At 36.8% G+C, this 17,210-nt stretch overlaps 1 long non-coding RNA gene across 1 annotated transcript in view; it reads right to left on the reverse strand.

The window, feature by feature from the left end:
• Positions 1 to 1,067: 1,067 nt before the first annotated feature.
• LOC148125891 (uncharacterized) overlaps positions 1,068 to 17,210 on the reverse strand; it is a 78,803-nt gene continuing 62,660 nt past the window's right edge. The window contains exon 3 of the long non-coding RNA XR_015743618.1: positions 1,068 to 3,522. This is a non-coding gene — a long non-coding RNA (uncharacterized LOC148125891). The remainder of the gene's footprint in view (positions 3,523 to 17,210) is intronic.

Genomic DNA, 17,210 nt, shown 5'->3' on the forward strand with positions numbered 1-17,210 from the left:
GTCCCTTATAAGTGGTTGGGACCATCAAATCTCTATCATTCTTTTCTTGGATATTTTCCTAACGTCTAAAGATGTCTTTTCAATTCTAGGCTTTTTCTTGGAAGTGAAAGAGTTTTTAGAATGTCTTTAAAGTTATACAACTGCCCAGAGTTGCTGAAACTCAGGCAGCATTTAAATTTGACAAAGCTTTAATAACTACACACACACACACACACACACACACACACACACGTGTGTGTGTGTGTATGTGTGTATACATATATATGTAAAGGTAAAGGTTCCTCTCACATATGCGCTAGTCATTTTGAGCTCTAAGGGGTGGGACTCATCTCCATTACTAAGCCGAAAAGTCAGCGCTATCTGAAGACATCTCCATGGTCACGTGGCTGGCATGACTAAATACCGAAGGTGCACGGAACACTGTTACCTTCCCACCAAAGTGGCCCCTACTTTTCTACTTGCATTTTTACATGTTTTGAACTGCTAGGTTGGCAGAAGCTGGGACAAGTAATGGGAGCTCACTCCATTACGCTGTGCTAGGGATTTGAACTGCCGAACTGCTGACCTTTCTGATTGTCAAGCTCAGCGTCTTAGCCACTGAGCCACTGTGTGTGTGTCTGTGTCTGTGTCTGTGTCTCTGTGTGTATGTATGTATGATTAACTATCTTTTTACTGGATTGTATAGGAAGTTAGCATCACACAACTTATGTTGTCTTATGCAGCCTCTTAGTGCATTGCAAAATTTCACACCAGAAATCAACATAAAATCAGTGAACAATGAATGTTATTTCAATTTTCCAACTAATGTTTGACATGAATCTAAAAGAAATAGATGTGCTATACATTCCAACAACATTCAAATTAAAAGAACATTATTTTAATTTAGAAGAGGAAAAGATGGACCAAAAAAAACCTAGGTTCAGTCTTTTGGGAATATCATTTTGTCACCATTGTATTATTAAGGCCCCTGGCCAAAGTAAATATGCTTGTCTGTGCTTTAAAGTAAGTAATAAAGTCCTGAGAAGAAAAAAGGATAGCAGTAGAAGTTGCAAGACAGATTTATGTTTGAATGTGACTTTATTTGAATGCTTACATCTTCACTAGCAAGAAAGATACAATTTGGTCTTCATGTCATTTAATAAAACTCCAGGCATGAATGATGACTGAAGCATGAAAACATTTTTTGCAGGATGGAATCCAAATAAATGAAAACATTTAGATGGCAGGTGTTCCAAAAACCTCTTAACCCTAATGGGAGAAAGACAGATGCTGGATTAATCCTTTGAATCTTTGGTCTTCTACTTTCTGAAATGTTCATATGAAGGTTTAACTCAGTCTACTGATTCAGAACCAAAAGAATTAAGCTGCTCTCCAGATAGCTCCATGTCTTCCAGGCTTATCTCTGTAGAGATCTTCAGTCTCCCTTTGGCATTCAGAATATATTAGTGTCTCAGAACATATGACAGTAAGCTTAGAGAATCTCATAATCAAAGAGTACTCCCATTGAGATTCCTTTGATTAACATATCACAGCCAGATGCACAATGAAAAAATCTTAGTGGGTTTCTCTCTTTCTTACTTTTTTTTCATCAAGAACATCATGAATGTTCGGAGTATAGTGCAAAACACATGTTTCCTTTGGCTTTTAAATATTCTCCAGAATGTGTCCAAAAGTTCAAACTTAAATTCCTGATATATTAGATTTTAATCCACAGATGAGAAAGTATTTAAAAGTCAGACTCGATTGGAAAACCAATGGGAATACTATAAATTGAAGTTGTTATAACCTACTCCTACTGAAAAGAAGAGTTGGTAATACACAGGCTGTTTCCTTCTCCTTTTGAAATTGAGGTACTGTTAGGAAATCAGGAACAAAGGGTAACATAATATGATCTTGTGCCAAAGCATTAATTACTAGGGTGAGGTGAGGAAAACAGATTTTGCCCCAGATTTTTGTGACATTTCCTTTTAGTGAAGCTACAGGCAAGTTATTTTTAGAAATTACAAAGAATTATTGAAGGAGAGGACTATCAGTTGCATGTTTCCTTTCCTAATTTAAATTTATGGTGAGCTAAAACTCTGCCTTGCAGTTTCTCAAGATACATTTTTTCTATTTTATTTATTTCTCCAGATCCTTTGGGGAGGCTCTGATGTTATGGCTCTCAATACCAATCACACAAAGATGTTTCCTACACAATTGTAACTTTGAATAAATATTTCATTTATCCAAAATGTTATGTTTGGCTGGTGTAAAGGTCTTGGGGGCATGTAAATAATCCTCACAACAAAGCATTTTTCTTGTATTCATTTTATATCACATCTAAGCTCTTTTAGATCTTGTTGGATCAGCTTCAAGACTTGTAGCCAGCATCTCTTTTCACAAAATAGTGGAAGAATTCTCCTCCATTTTGCCTTGATTCAGCAGATAGTGATGCAATTGAAATTAAGCCAGCTGTCAAACACTTAGATTTAACTGCCCTTCTGATAGTTCATTAAAAACAATGTGTAATGAAAAGTTTTATTTACCCAATGATGAAAGTTCTTATCTACAGTCCAATAATTCAGAAGTTTGAGAATATTTTAATCAAGAGGGATATGAAAGACGTGCACTTACAGTGTACCCCAAACAGGAAGTCGTATTGACTTTACTGGCAAAGAAATCAAGCATTCAAACAACAATGGAAATGCCGTACTATCTAACAACATTTTTTTTTTAAATGAGAAGAATCCAGCTTTGGTTGATATATGGCTGAACTAGAAAAGGCTTCAGTTGTATTGCTTAGAGGTGAGCAGTATACTAGCTGGCCTCTAACTCAGAACTAGAAAATTCTGGAGTACAGAGTATAGAAGAGTACTTTGGAGTACACTTCACAAAAGCAGGATGTATGGAAATTAATAAATTATTAGAATCTAATTTGTTGGAGAGAGCCATTTTGATGTCATGGTTAAGGTGTATGGCTAGAAACTGGGAGTTCTGGTCTTATAAGACCTATAAGGTCTTATAATCTGGTCTATAAACTAGAACTCCCAGTTTGTGCCTTAACTACTACATCATTTGTTTTGGCCAGGCTCTTTCAGCCCTAGGACGAAGGCAATTGCAAACCATTTCAGAAATCTTGCCAAGAAAACTGCCAGGGACTGGTGCAGGCAGTTGTCATGAGCAAACTTTGATTTGAAGTCAGAAAGCAACAATTTTGAGAAGGACAAGGGGAAAAAAAGTCAAAATTGTGAACAAGTTGGAATAGAAGGGGAGTGGAAAAACATTTGCTATAACTATTTCTAAGCATGAAGGAATAATACAGAATTTCAAATATAAATTACTGTTTCTGGAAACTGTTTTCTTTGTATTTAGAATCTCGATGTTTGTTTTCCATTTATAATCCTGCTTCACTCCTTGGTTCCATTTTCCTTAGTGTGGGCAATTTCCAGGTATTTCTCACTTCTGGATGTTGATGGACATCTATATGTTCTTAAGGTTTCCTGGATTTGAAGAATTGATCATCGGAGACAGCTGCATAGTGTGCTTATGACAAAACAGATGAAAAATGGTATATCATGAAGTCAGAATGGAAACAAATGTTGGTCATACAAGTCTTCTCAATAATACTAGGTGAATGAAAGTCTTTTCCAAATTTACACCACTTCACTTCTGATCTATCTTCAGCTAAATCTGATATACAACTCTATTAGAAACCATACACTGTAAGCAGAATACATGTCTATTTCATTTTAACAAGTTAGTATCAAGCTGAAGGCTTCCACAACTTTGTCTAACATAGTGTGATTTCCCCTCCCAGTTTTTTTCTCCAAGGAAATTCCAGGATTTGAGTAACCAGGAGAATTTAAGTTTAGAATTGAACCATGTTGTCAACACATATACAATGTCTTCCTGGGTGTGTTTATCTTTGATACATATGTGACAAATAAGATAAAGTCAGAAATAGATGTTATTTTATTTTTCCTCTTATTTTGGAAAAGATCTAAAGAAGTAGCATTTTAAAACTTGTATTAATTTATACAATCACACAACTTGAATTTGCAATTCCAGGTGGCATATCTCTAAATTGCTCCATCCTTTCTTGTATTCATATCTCAGTAAAATAATGCAACACTTTGAATAGATTATCCATGTTGAAAAGAAAATTATAATTTCAACACTTGCCACAGAATACTTTCAAAAATCAGTCCTAAAATGAACTGAGTTGTTTGGTGTTTAATTTCTGAGTATGTATACTTACTATCAATGATACTCAGGGAAAAAATATTACAGTTCTCAAATCTTTGTGAAAGAAAAACATTTCTGTTTATTGTTTACTACTCTTTTTACTAATATATCCCAATACTTATCGGTCTGTGACCTTACCCACTATGCTATACTGAACATTGATCTTGAATTGAGCAGGTGTGTCAAACTCAAGGCCCAGGGGCCAGATCCAGCCCACTGGGTGTTTAGATTTGGCCTGCAGGACCAGTCCATGGTGCTTCTACCAGTGAAAATGCAGCCCTCCTGAGCTCTGTTTTTGGCTGGGACAACCTCCTGTAACTCTCTGCCAGGAAAAGTGTAGCTCAGGAGGGCTACATTTTGCTGGCAGAGCACTTGGGCCACACACACCCCCAACATAGAATAGAATAGAATAGAATAGAATAGAATAGAATAGAATAGAATAGAATAGAATTCTTTATTGGCCAAGTGTGATTGGACACACAAGGAATTTGACTTGGTGCAAATACTCTCAGTATACATAAAATAAAAGATACATACACCAAGAGTCAAGAATCATAAGGTACAACACTTAATGATAGTCATAGGGTACAATAAGCAATCAAATCATACCAGGAAACAGTCAATATAGATCGTAAGGCAGGGGTGGGATTCAAATTTTTAACAACCGGGTCTGTGGACATGGCTTAGTTGGTTGGTGTTGCTTGGTGGTCATGTTATTGGCCGGTGTGGCCAACTCAATATCACTCACATTGAGGCACACATCTCCTCTCCTGGCCTCTCATGATTGTCAAAAGTCACTTTTTTCAGTGCCATTGTAACTTTGAATGGTCACTCCACACAAGCAAAGTACCAGCAAAGGAGGGGAAAAAAACACTAGAGAAGTTCCTGAGACAGGAAGTCTAGTCCTGCCAAAAATGTAATAAGGGTTAACAGAGAGGCAGTTTCTGTAAGCAACACCAGAATGTTTCCTTCCTGCCTTCTTACAGGATTAGGCCAGTAATTTCTTCTAACAACCAGTTAGACCAGAACTGCTTAGAATGTTAACAACCGGTTCTAGCGAATAGGTGTGAACTGGTAGAATCCCACCCCTGTTATAAGGATACAGGCGACAAAGTTACAGTCATACAGTCACAAGTGGGAGGGGATGGGTGATAAGGAGTGATGAGAAGATTAACAATAATAGCAGTTCAGATTTTGCAAATAGTTGAATAGTGTTGAGGGAATTATTTGTTTAACAGAGTGATTGCGTTTGGGGGAAAAACTGTCCTTGTGTCTAGTTGTCTGGTGTGCAGTGCTCTATAGCATCATTTTGAGAGAAGGAGTTGAAACAGTTTATGTCCAGAATGTGACTGGTCTGTAAATATTTTCACAGCCGTCTTTTTGACTCATGCCATATACAGGCCCTCAATTGAAGGCAGGTTGGTAGTAATTGTTTTTTCTGTAGTCCTAATTACTCTTTGAAGTCTGTGTCAGTCTTGTTGGACTACAGAACCAAACCAGACAGATATAGAGGTGATATGACAGACTCAATAATTCCTCTGTAGAACTGTATCAGCAGCTCCTTGGGCAGTTTGAGCACATGAGTGATGTCAACCTGGCCATGCCCACCCCAGTCACACCTACCCCAGCCCTGAAGTCAAACCCAACCCTGATGCAGCTCTCAATGAAACTGAGTTTGAGACCCCTGGATTAGAGTCATCTTTAAAGTAATTGAAAGTAATTTAAGTCATTGATTTTTGCCATAATTAACTTGTTCAATTAATTCAGTTGGTCCAAGGAGATTCTTCCTCTTCTTTCTCCACTTTTCAAATGAAGAACTAAGGAATAAGGATACTTACTTACATACAGATGTACTTATAAAAACTTAAATATTCAGTGAATCATACTATAACTGCCAAATATAATGAGCAAGGGAATATGTTGATAAAAAATAGGAAAACACTGAAGACATATTTTCCAACTATAATATTAAATCTGGTATCATCCAATAAAGCTAAAATTAGGAAATTTCAGGCAGATGAATGAATTATTTCCCCACATAAGATAGACTCGTATAATTTATGAATTAACTACCATGAGATAGGTTGATGACCACAATTTGGATGACTTTAATAAGCTGATCACATTTGTTTATTTATATATGTACTCAATGGTTATCAGTCAGGATAGCTATATATTACTCTAACTCATGAGAAAGAGCTTCATAATAATGGATTCCATTTAAAAAGGCTCTTTTTATAGAGCCCCAAAGCTAGATAAATGTTGCTGATGAATTAGAGAGAAACATACAATTAGCCATTCTTCAAATAAACTGCCCAATTCAATCTTTAAAATGAATGCTTTACACCTTGAAATGAGCTCAGTGGATCAATTAATCAATAGCATCAATAGAGAATTGTATTGGGAGGCTCAATCAAAGGCTACTTTGTGGCCCAGGATCAGGCATATTCTTCATATTTTTAAAGGGAAATAAACCTATTTTTATTTTATATTTATCTGAAAGAAACTGAAAACAAAAATCACTTCTATAAAAGCTGATTCTGCTAATGTGGGCAATTATAGGATGAAGAACAAAATGTAATGAGTATTTCATTAACAGTGCCTGTTTCTTTGCCTTGAACATTTTAGGTGATCAATTATCTATAATAAGGAGGGGTGGAAACGTATTTTCCTATGAGTCATCTCGAATACTTCTCTATTCACTGTAATTCCTTTTATTGCAAAGAGCCAACTTTTGCATTAATATCGTTAAATTTAATCTCATAGAAAATCAGATGTAATTTAGAATTTAGTTTAGATCTGCAATTCAAATGAAAACACTTCATAAAAGAAGTGTGGCAGGATAGCACGTTGCTTTTTAAAGAATACATATTGGTTGGAATAAATTCAAAAGTCAGGGGAAAATATCTTTTAAGTTGAATTAAAACACAAATTACTAATAAATTAATACTATGATTAATGTATTTGATCATTGCATGTTGATTTGAAGAAAAGTGTTGTTTTTTTTAAACTGCTCAGATTTTGAAAAGGTTTTATACATATATAAGATGCAAGAAATGGTTCTGGATATGTCAGTAACTTTTCATACCAATGACCCTGATATACTTCTGAATCAGCTGCAGGATTGTTTTGCAATGTGTTCTTCCTTCCTTTGTGGTTGGTTCCAATCATGTTGTGGGGAGGTGAGGAAAAGTCTGCCCCTAAGCTCCGATTATGTGGGGTGCCTCACAGCTTAGGTCTTGTGCTGCTGTTCTTTAGCAACTTCTTAAAATTACTGGATGAAGTCCTTTGATGGCACATAGTGCAATATCATTACTAATTCCCAGTAATGTATCTCTGCTCTTGGCTGGGCAGCTGATGCTATTGTAGTGTTGAAGCAGCACTTGAGATGGGCAGCTATGGGTTCACCCGGGTCTGGGCAGACCCCTTGCTAATGTTATGGCTGGTTTGGTGAACCACCAAATCCCCCCCTAGCTGGCCCTACTCACCCCTCCCACTGAGCCCACTGCTCCCAGGAGTCTCTACATGGCCCATTTTGGATGCAAGGTAAGTGAAGGGCCCACATGGAGGCTCAGGGAAGGGGAAAAATAGACCTCCTGGAAGTTCCAGAAATCTGGAAATGGGCCCATTTCCAACCTCCGGGGGGCCTTCAGAGCCTGGAGGAGGCTCTTTTCACCCTCCCAGAGGCTCAAGTAAAGCCTCCAGAGCCTGATGAAAGTGAAAATACTCCTCACCATGGTGCAGGAGGTGACTAGGCCATACCCACCATGGCCATGCCCACCCAGCAACTGGCCTGAAATTTTTGAATCCCAACCCTTCTTGAGGCTGTAAGGATTGAAGGAGAAAGAACTAGATTCAACCCAACTCTAGCAAGATGGGGTAGCTTTCTGTTTTTGTTCCCCACCCTACTACCCCAGGATCTGGTAATGTGTCATCTTTGACTCTTGTCAGAAGAGCACTTCACTGGACAGAGCTGATACAGCTTTGATGATCCTCTTGGACTCATGATTCCTACTTGAAGAACAGATGGCATTTGTGGCTATGGAAATCCTTTTTAACACATTCATATTGTGTGTCAATTCCTGCACTGGAAGGCCTTATTGTCAATCATGCATGCCTTGGGTACTTTCTGGTTGAACCCTGCAATGTAGTTTACATGTATGCTTCCTGGAAATTACAACTGGTTTAGAATGCAGAGATATGTGCTGTGTTGGATGCCTCTTGGCTTGCCCATATTGCACTCTCTTCCATAAGTTGCAAGCAAGTGCAATATGGGCAAGCCATCCATTCATCAGGTGCATCATCCAATTATTTTCAAGATGCAATTTGAGGTGGTGATTAATTAGCTAAAAACAGCCTACATGGCATGAGGCTAAATTATCTGTGGGATGACCTCTCCCTAAAGGTATCTATCCATTTTACAAATTGAATAGAATGAGCAAGGTCTAGATTTCTTTCCTTAAATATTGCCATTGAGTGAGACCTAGGATGTGTAACTTTCCTGTGACCACTTTTCGACCTGAGATATGGCAGGTCCTACTCTCTTAACCTTTTAAAGCTAATTCTTCAGTCAAGTGATAGGACACAATGGGTAGGAACCTGAAGATAATGATGATGTTGGTTGCCAGAGGAGAATGGTCATGGCACCTTATATTTGATGTTATTTTTTTGGTTGTATTTTGTTTTTTTCTGCTGTTTTAAAATACAACTCGATCTTTTCTGTTGAGTGGCTCTATAAGCCTTTTACATAAAAAACAATATTTTTTTCTGTTATTGGAGTTTTCTGTATTTTTAACTATATATGCACTTATAGTTTTGCTTCTGTTGGAACTGCATTAGTTATTGAACCTTCACCAGTTTTGGTAATTTACTTTTGAGAGTATTGTGTTTGCTTTTCGCTTTTATATTTCCATCAAATCTTACACAACTATCAATTGGAGCAATTTTGTACTCTTTTTCCTCTATTTATACCAAACTGCAGTCACCATTCCCATCACACTTCATAGGAAAACACAGTCTTTTCCCCTTCCTAAGGTCCTCAATCACTGTAATTCTTGAAGTCACATCAAGATTTAGAAATGATTATTTTTCACTGATGATTTCTTTTTCATAGCCCCCAACAAAGCTATTTCGGTACATTGTTCTTCTTATGCTGCATTTCTAATTCTTAGTAAAAGAAATTATTCAATTATCAGTTAGTTTTGGCTTTACCTGAGCTATGCCATCTGCTTGTTTTAATTCTTTCTCTAAGATTACTTAAAGCATGTTGGCACAGTAGCAGCTAAGGAAATGTTTCTCCCTCCCTCCCTCGCTCCCTCCCTTCCTCCCTCTGCCTCCCCCGCCCCTCATGTGCGTGGGTGGGTGGTTTATCAGAACTTAACAGCATTTTTGTATGCTATTTTATGGAAGTGATGGATGATCCTGTCAAATTTGTGAATGCCAGAGGATAACTGCATTCTAGTACAATATTCATATTTTCTACATCACCTATGGCCACTGTCAAAGGAGGAAATAATCAGTGATCAAAATAATCCAGCATGCATACTACCCAATTCAATTTTTACATAGCATAGCATGGCATGGTATGGTATGGCATAGCAAATCACCTATATGCTTCATTAATCATGGTAATAGGGAATGTTAATAATTTCTGTTTTTCCGGCATACTAGTAACTAGGTTAGAAATGACAGAGTATGAAATCAAGTACTGTAATTATTGCAAGAATTTCCAAATCTGTATTATAAATTCTGTTTGGGTTTCCTTGTTGGAGCAGTGACACTGTGTTCTGATAGGGGATCTATCCTTACTCTTTCTTCCCCCAGTTATGGTCAGTTAACAGTGGTTGTCATAGCCAGGAAGGCCTTTTCTCAACTTTGTATTATGTGCCAGTTGCACTCTTTCCTGGATCAGAATGCACTTCTCTTAGTTACTATGCCCTAGTCATCTCCTGTATCTATCTCCAATGTATTATTGCAATGTGCCCTTCAATTATCCTTGAAATGTATTCAGGCACAACAGCTAATACAGAATGAAGCTGCACAGGTAGTTATGGATACTGCTAGGACTTTGCATATAACACTTTTGCTGCGCAAGCTGCATTTGCTGGATCCAATTCAGGTTCCTGGTTATGATCTTTAAAGCTCTTCATAATTTAAGTTAAGGTTACCCAAGGGATTGTCCCATCCCAATTACAATCTATCCCACCTGGTACAGCATAAAAGGCATGTTATGACACCTGAAATCTAAAGAATTTTGACTGGTGGTGTCTGGGAGGAAAATCTTTTCTGCCATTGCTCCCATTCTATGGAACATCTTATCCTCAGAGAAGAAAAATGGTCCCCATTCTTCTGACCTTCTGGATGAACATTAAGACCTGGCTCTCTCCTCTAGCATGGGGATCAAAACTAGGGATACAGTTCTTCTACCTTTGCCAGCATTGCTGAAGTTAAATCTTCACATCATGTATTCAAACCTGAGACTAATAATTTGTGTTTTCACACAACTCTTGGGAATCTTCAAAATTCAGAAGCATGAACATCTCAGTCATCTGGATCATCATTGTCCCAAAGGTGCTTTTTCAAAAGAAACTGGACTTCGATTTTTCCTTGAAGACATTTTGCTTCTCATCCAAGAAGCTTCTTCAGATCTTTACATTATGCGTCTTCTTGAAAGCAGCTGGTAAGGCCCAGGTTTTTTTAGAGTTAGAATTCTAGAATGGGAATTAAACTACCTTGTACAGCATAGGCTTTAATTGAAAGATTCAGCTGCAACAAATGTCAAGAGACTTACCTCCAGATGTTTCAGATTAGGTATCATTTTTGTTTCAACCAATAAAGACAGTGGCAAGGGATTGCCAAATTGCAATCCATAGTATCTGGACATTGATTATTGTTAACCAGATTGATTATTGCTAAGCAATCTACAGGTAATCTTTGATTTATGACCATTAAATTAGTGACCATTGTAAGTTACAACATACCTGAAGAAATACTTAATACCCAGATTCAAAGTTCCGATGGCCATTCCCCAAACCCAAAGTCACATGACTGCATTTTGAGCTCTTGGCATTTATGGATTTTTTAGTGTCCCAGAGTAACCTGGCCATGATGTATGACATCTTTGCTGGAGATCAATATATACTTCCAGTTTCCAACAAGAAATGCCACATAGTGAATAATGAGTTTCCTTAACAACTGTAGCATTTGCTTAATGACCACAATGTTCTCTTTACAACCACTGCATTTGCTTAACAGCCACAGGAAAAAAAGGTCATAAAATTGGTTGTGGCCATGTAATGATCCTTAATGACTATTACAATTTATCATTATAAGTGTGGGCTCAATTACAATCATAAGTGAAGTAGTGAGGTAAACTCTACAATTTCTCATGACAGTGTGTTCTACTGTGAAACCATTTTAACTTAGGGAAAATAGCATCCTACACTCCAAGTGTGACATTTAGCAGGTGGATTCCCTATCCAGAGAGGTAATTTTGCTTTCTACCTTGCTAGTTTCTGCTACTGCTAAAAAAAGAAAAAAAAACTATTTGTCACAGCACTGATTGATTTATTGCATAATGTATTAGTATCAAGCTACAATCATATGCACATTTATTTGGGTTCAAGCTTCACTGATCATAGCAAGATTTATTTCTCAGCAAATATGCTGGGAATTGGACTAGTCATAATTTCTTTGCTCTCTTTTGATTTGGATGGTTTGCTTTCAGCTGACATAGGTTTACGTTTAGATTGTTAGCTATTTGCCTCTATTCTGGAAGAGGGGGAAAATGGCATATGAATTCACATACGCTGCAAAAGGTTGACTCAGCCTTCCACCCTTCCCAAGTTGGTAAAATGATGACCTAGATTGTTGGGGACAATATGCTGATACTGTAAACTATTCAGAGAGTGCTGTAAAGTCTAAGTACTATTTCTATTACTAATATACATATGTTCCTAAAGCTTAACAGAACGATCTACAGCTCTGCACTACAATGTCAGAGTACCAATTGTATTCTGTTATCAGTATGATTTAATGTTGATAAAATCTCTAAAATTGTAATCTATTATAACCTTCACTAGTAACTCTGTTGTTTGTATTAGAAGTTGTAATTTGTAAAATGCACAATTTGTTTTGGATTTTATCCACTTTTATATACAAGTATACATTGGAGTATAAATTAAAGAATAATTTATATAATTTGCATAATTTGCTTTCATTTTTTTCCAAAGATCAATTGAATTTTGTTGATATTCTTTTTTTTAAATTAAGGAAATAAACTAAAATAAGCTTCTTGAATGAGAAACAAAACATCTTCAAAGAAAAACCAGAAAGTCCAGTTGCATCTTGAAAAAGTAGCTTTGGCACAACCATGACCTGGATGACTGAAAATCTCCATAGATAATGAAATAAACATTTTAAACAAGTAGATAAAAACTAATACAAACAGGCAGTCAGCAGGGAGGAAAAAGAGGGGAAAAAATAAAAGAAAAATGAAAAAGTGAAGAAAAGGAAAATGTTATGCAAAATATAAAATAAATATGTATATAATGGTGGCTTCCAATTTTCTTCATATTAGTTGAAAGTATCAATATTTTTATTGTCTAAAACTATGTAATATGACTTTTTTTTCAAAAGTGAAATGAATTTCGTTGAGACCCTTATAGGATTTCAGCAACAGAATGAAACCCTGGGGTGTATTTGTTATGAGGCTTTTGCTGCATCTAATCCATTCCAACACATTTACATTTCATTGTTGCTTCACAGTACGATGAGTGGAAAACAAATTTTAATATATAAAATAAATGGAGGAGAATGCATGTAGCTCTGGTTTGACCTATAGAGTCATCTACAACACACAGTGCACTGTGGAGTCATTTATAACATTTAGTGTAAAGATTGCAATAATCACCATACAGGACAGGCAGAAGACTAGAAGAGCACATCCATGACCATGAGCTAGCAGTCAGAAGAAACAATGAAAACTCTTTAATCTCACAACACAGAGACATATTCACCTATAATTTTGATTGGGCAACTTTGAGCATCCTACACTAGGCTAAATCCAAAAAATACTAGGGAATTTCTGGAAGCTTGGCATTCAGACAAATAAGTTATCAATATTGTAGTGTAGACAGATAAGGTTAAACCACACTTCCCACCATTCAATGCACTATTCCAAAGAAACATTTTTTTTAAAAAAAAAGCCTAAGAATGAAACAAAAAGACAAGAACACATTTGTTCTGATCCAGCTCCTCAAACACAACAATATGAACCCTATGATGTGAACTCAAAAGATTCCATTATTAGGAATGCTGTCAGCCCCCGCAAAAAGTTTCTCATGCAGGCTAGCAAGTCTGGCTGGCTGGAAGATAAATAGTTGTCTGCCACACTTATTCATCTCCTCCCCCTGCCTTTTATCCCCAGAGCTAAAGTGGGGCCTTGCTAACAGCTGTGGCTCTTTCTTCCCCAGGATCGTCCCACAGCTTTCCACTGCTCTCACCTTCTGCTCAGCCACACATCAGGCACTGGACTCAGCTGTTCCTCTTCTTGTTCATCAACCACCTCCAGACCTGGGGGTTGTTGACTCTCCATCTGAGGGCTGAGGGCCCAGGCTCTGCCTCTGCTTCTCTCTTCCAGCTCCATTCTGTCTTCCCCCTTGGAGCTCCCAGGTTGCCCTGATGCTGACCCTGACTCCCACGCCTCCTTGTCCTCGTCCTCTGATTCTATTGGAAGGGCGGGTGGCCAACAAACAACAACAACATTATTTCCAGCAGCCTACACCAGATAAGCAAGAATTAAAACCAGATAGCAGAAAATAGCATCCTAATTAAGTACAGAGGTGCCTTGTATCAACACATTTTTTTTACTCAAGACATTTTATTGTGAAAATGTTATCCTAGTACTTGTTTGTTAGATACTCAATGTGCTGTGATAGCAGCCATGTGACTCTCTGTCTGGGCCTTTGGTATGGACAACTGATGCCCTATTTTTTCTTGAAATTGTCTTTTCTGCCATCTCTGTTCCATTCTTTTGTATTGTTATTTATTTTAAACTACTTTTACCAATTTATAAACTTCCCAGAGTTGTGAGTAACATAAACATTTGAACTTATTTGCTTGTTTATAGATATTTATTTGCTTGTTTATAGATATTTCATTACCTGGCTAGATAATATTATCTGTGCTAATGAATGTGGGATTTTTAACCTGTTTATATGCAGTAGATTGCTTTGCTAGTGTTCATGGAGGTGTGCAGCCATACAGAATGGACAGGAAGTCAGCTATGCCGGGAAGATTGCTGCAAAAGGAATGGGAGATGGCCTCAGAGAAAGTCAGCCATGCTGAGAAGATTACTGACACAGGAAAAGAGACAGATAGGAAGTACTTCCTAACCAATATACTGCATATAAACAGGGTAAAAATCGCACACTCATTAGCACAGATAATATTATCTAGCCAGGTAATGAAACATCTATAAACAAGCAAATAAGTTCAAATGTTTATGTTATTCACAACTCTGGGAAGTTTATAAATTGGTAAAAGTAGTTTAAAATAAATAACAATACAAAAGAATGGAACAGAGATGGCACAAAAAACAATTTTAAGAAAAAATAGGACATCAGTTGTCCATACCAAAGGCCCAGACAAAGAGTCACATCTTCAAAGTCCTTCAAAATATCAGTAGTTTGGAGACCATTTGAAACTTGGAGGAACTCATTTTTTTAAATATTCAAAAACATAATTAAGCAAAATTTATAAAAGCTCTGAGCAGAAGATAGAAAATAAAAGTTTCTTTTACATGAGAATGAAAAAAATGTACTCACAAGTTCAGTCTGCACAGTTTCCATTTTCTTGGCAAAGAGAAAGCTTTCGTATTTTAATCTAGAGAAACTTGTTCCTTGTAATATTTTCTTTAAGAATTGATGCACTCTTGTCTTGTATTTCATAGCATTTCCTCTGAATTCTGAAAACTTTATTGCTGGGCAATGTTCTGTCATGGTCAGACAAGGATATCTGCAGAATGGGAAGGTTGCCATCAAAACATCTTTGTTATTAATTGTTATTAAATTCAGCAATAAAACTTACAATTCATAAATACAAAAATAAATTTGTTTCTTTACATACATCCTCCAAGTTTATTTCATTACCATTCTAAGCATTCTCAGCTAAGTAATCTTATCTGTTAATTAACATTTTAAAAAGATGAGGAGAGGGGAGGGGGAGGAGGAGAGGAGGAGGAGGAGGAGGAGGAGGAGGAGGAGGAGGAGGAGGAAGAAGAAGAAGAAGAAGAAGAAGAAGAAGAAGAAGAAGAAGAAGAAGAAGAAGAAGAAGAAGAAGAAGAAGAAGAAGAAGAAGAAGAAGAAGAAGAAGAAGAAGAAGAAGAAGAAGAAGAAGAAGAAGAAGAAGAAGAAGATTATTTCTATGTCATCCATATCACTGGTTCAGCCACTGGGTAGTTTACAATATAATAAAAGTTTTAAAACTGCAACCTTGGTAGTTTTTATCAGATGACTGACTTCCTTCACTTATGTCGTTTGAAGTATGACAAAGTTCTTCACAGGTCATTTAGGGAGAACATTCAAGCAAACTCTAAATAATCATGCTGATCATATTCTGGCTTTGATTTAAAATATTTCCACTCCCTTTCTGACTCTTTATTTCCTTCAGGAGGTTTTATTCTAGCAAAACTTTTCAGATAAATGTCTCAAAACTCCTGGAGCAGATGCACTTAATACAATCAAGATGCTGAGCTGCTGATTGTCATCCAGTATTATCAGGCTTCAGAATAGTGGTCTCTTATCTGAAGGTTGTTGCCTCCCTATTGGCCTGGTATTTGCCTTTGTTGTCAGCCTTCAGGCATTAGATCTTTGATCATGGGTCAGATCCTTTGTGGAAATGTAACATGGTACTAACAAAGCATTAATTTCACAATGAGTGACTGGCTGTTTTCTCTTATGCTTGTGAAATGGATAAGTCAAATTCAATGGACATTTCAAGCATTTTGGTTACCCTTGGATATTATACTCCTGTAACTTGTTCATTTTTAGTGAAAGGATATTAAAGATTATAAGCATAATGTTAGTTCTTTTTACCATTCTTTCCATGTAAATACAGAGGCTTTCAAAATCAAGATCTTCGGAAGATACAAATTTCATCTCAGTGACAACTAATGATTCTAAAGGAGGGGGATAATTATTTGGAATCACATTTTAATACTTTATAAGAATGAATTTAGTATACTGTAATCTGTATAAGTATGCTGTATTATCTCTGTGATTGTATAAAGGAACCAACAAAAGTAGTATAAAAAAGTAGTATAGTGGTGTCTTGGTACCCATCATTAATTGGTTCTGGGAGGAATGATGAATATTAAAATGATGAGTGCCAAACAAACCACGACTTGCCATATGGCTCTTTGTTTCAGCTCGGAAGGACATCTTATTTTCCTATGCCAATGACCTTCCCAACATGGCCAACTTCCTATCCACCTCTCCACCTGTCCCCCTCTTCCTTTTGCAGTAACCTTCTCAGAATGGTTACTTCTTGTCCATTCTCCATGGCCATCGCCCTTTTCCTATTGCAGTGTGTTGAGTACCAAACAAATAGCAAGTATCAGGACAACACTTTCATGTCAAAATGAGTACCAAATTTGAAGATTTTTGAAGCAGATGAGTACTACAGCTATAGTTGTAGGAGTTATTTCAAACACAGTATTTGCTCTTCTGCAGTACAATTCATGCACAAAATTTCATGACAATGCCCAATTTTTATTTTGGAGGATCTTGGGGGTAACATTTGGAGGAACAAAGAATGGTAAGAGAAATAATATTTATTATAAGCCAAGGTTGCATACACATTTTATAATTACAATCAGTTAGCTGGATAAAATAATTTACTTAACTGTGTGCTTATTAGAAATCCAAGTATGTAGTAAACTGCTCGATTAATTCCTCACTATGAAGTAAGCACAATATTTCCACTTA

This window comes from Pseudonaja textilis, chromosome 4, assembly GCF_049901715.1.
Source record: "Pseudonaja textilis isolate UNSWEBS1 chromosome 4, rPseTex1.2, whole genome shotgun sequence".
Lineage (NCBI taxonomy): Eukaryota > Metazoa > Chordata > Lepidosauria > Squamata > Elapidae > Pseudonaja > Pseudonaja textilis.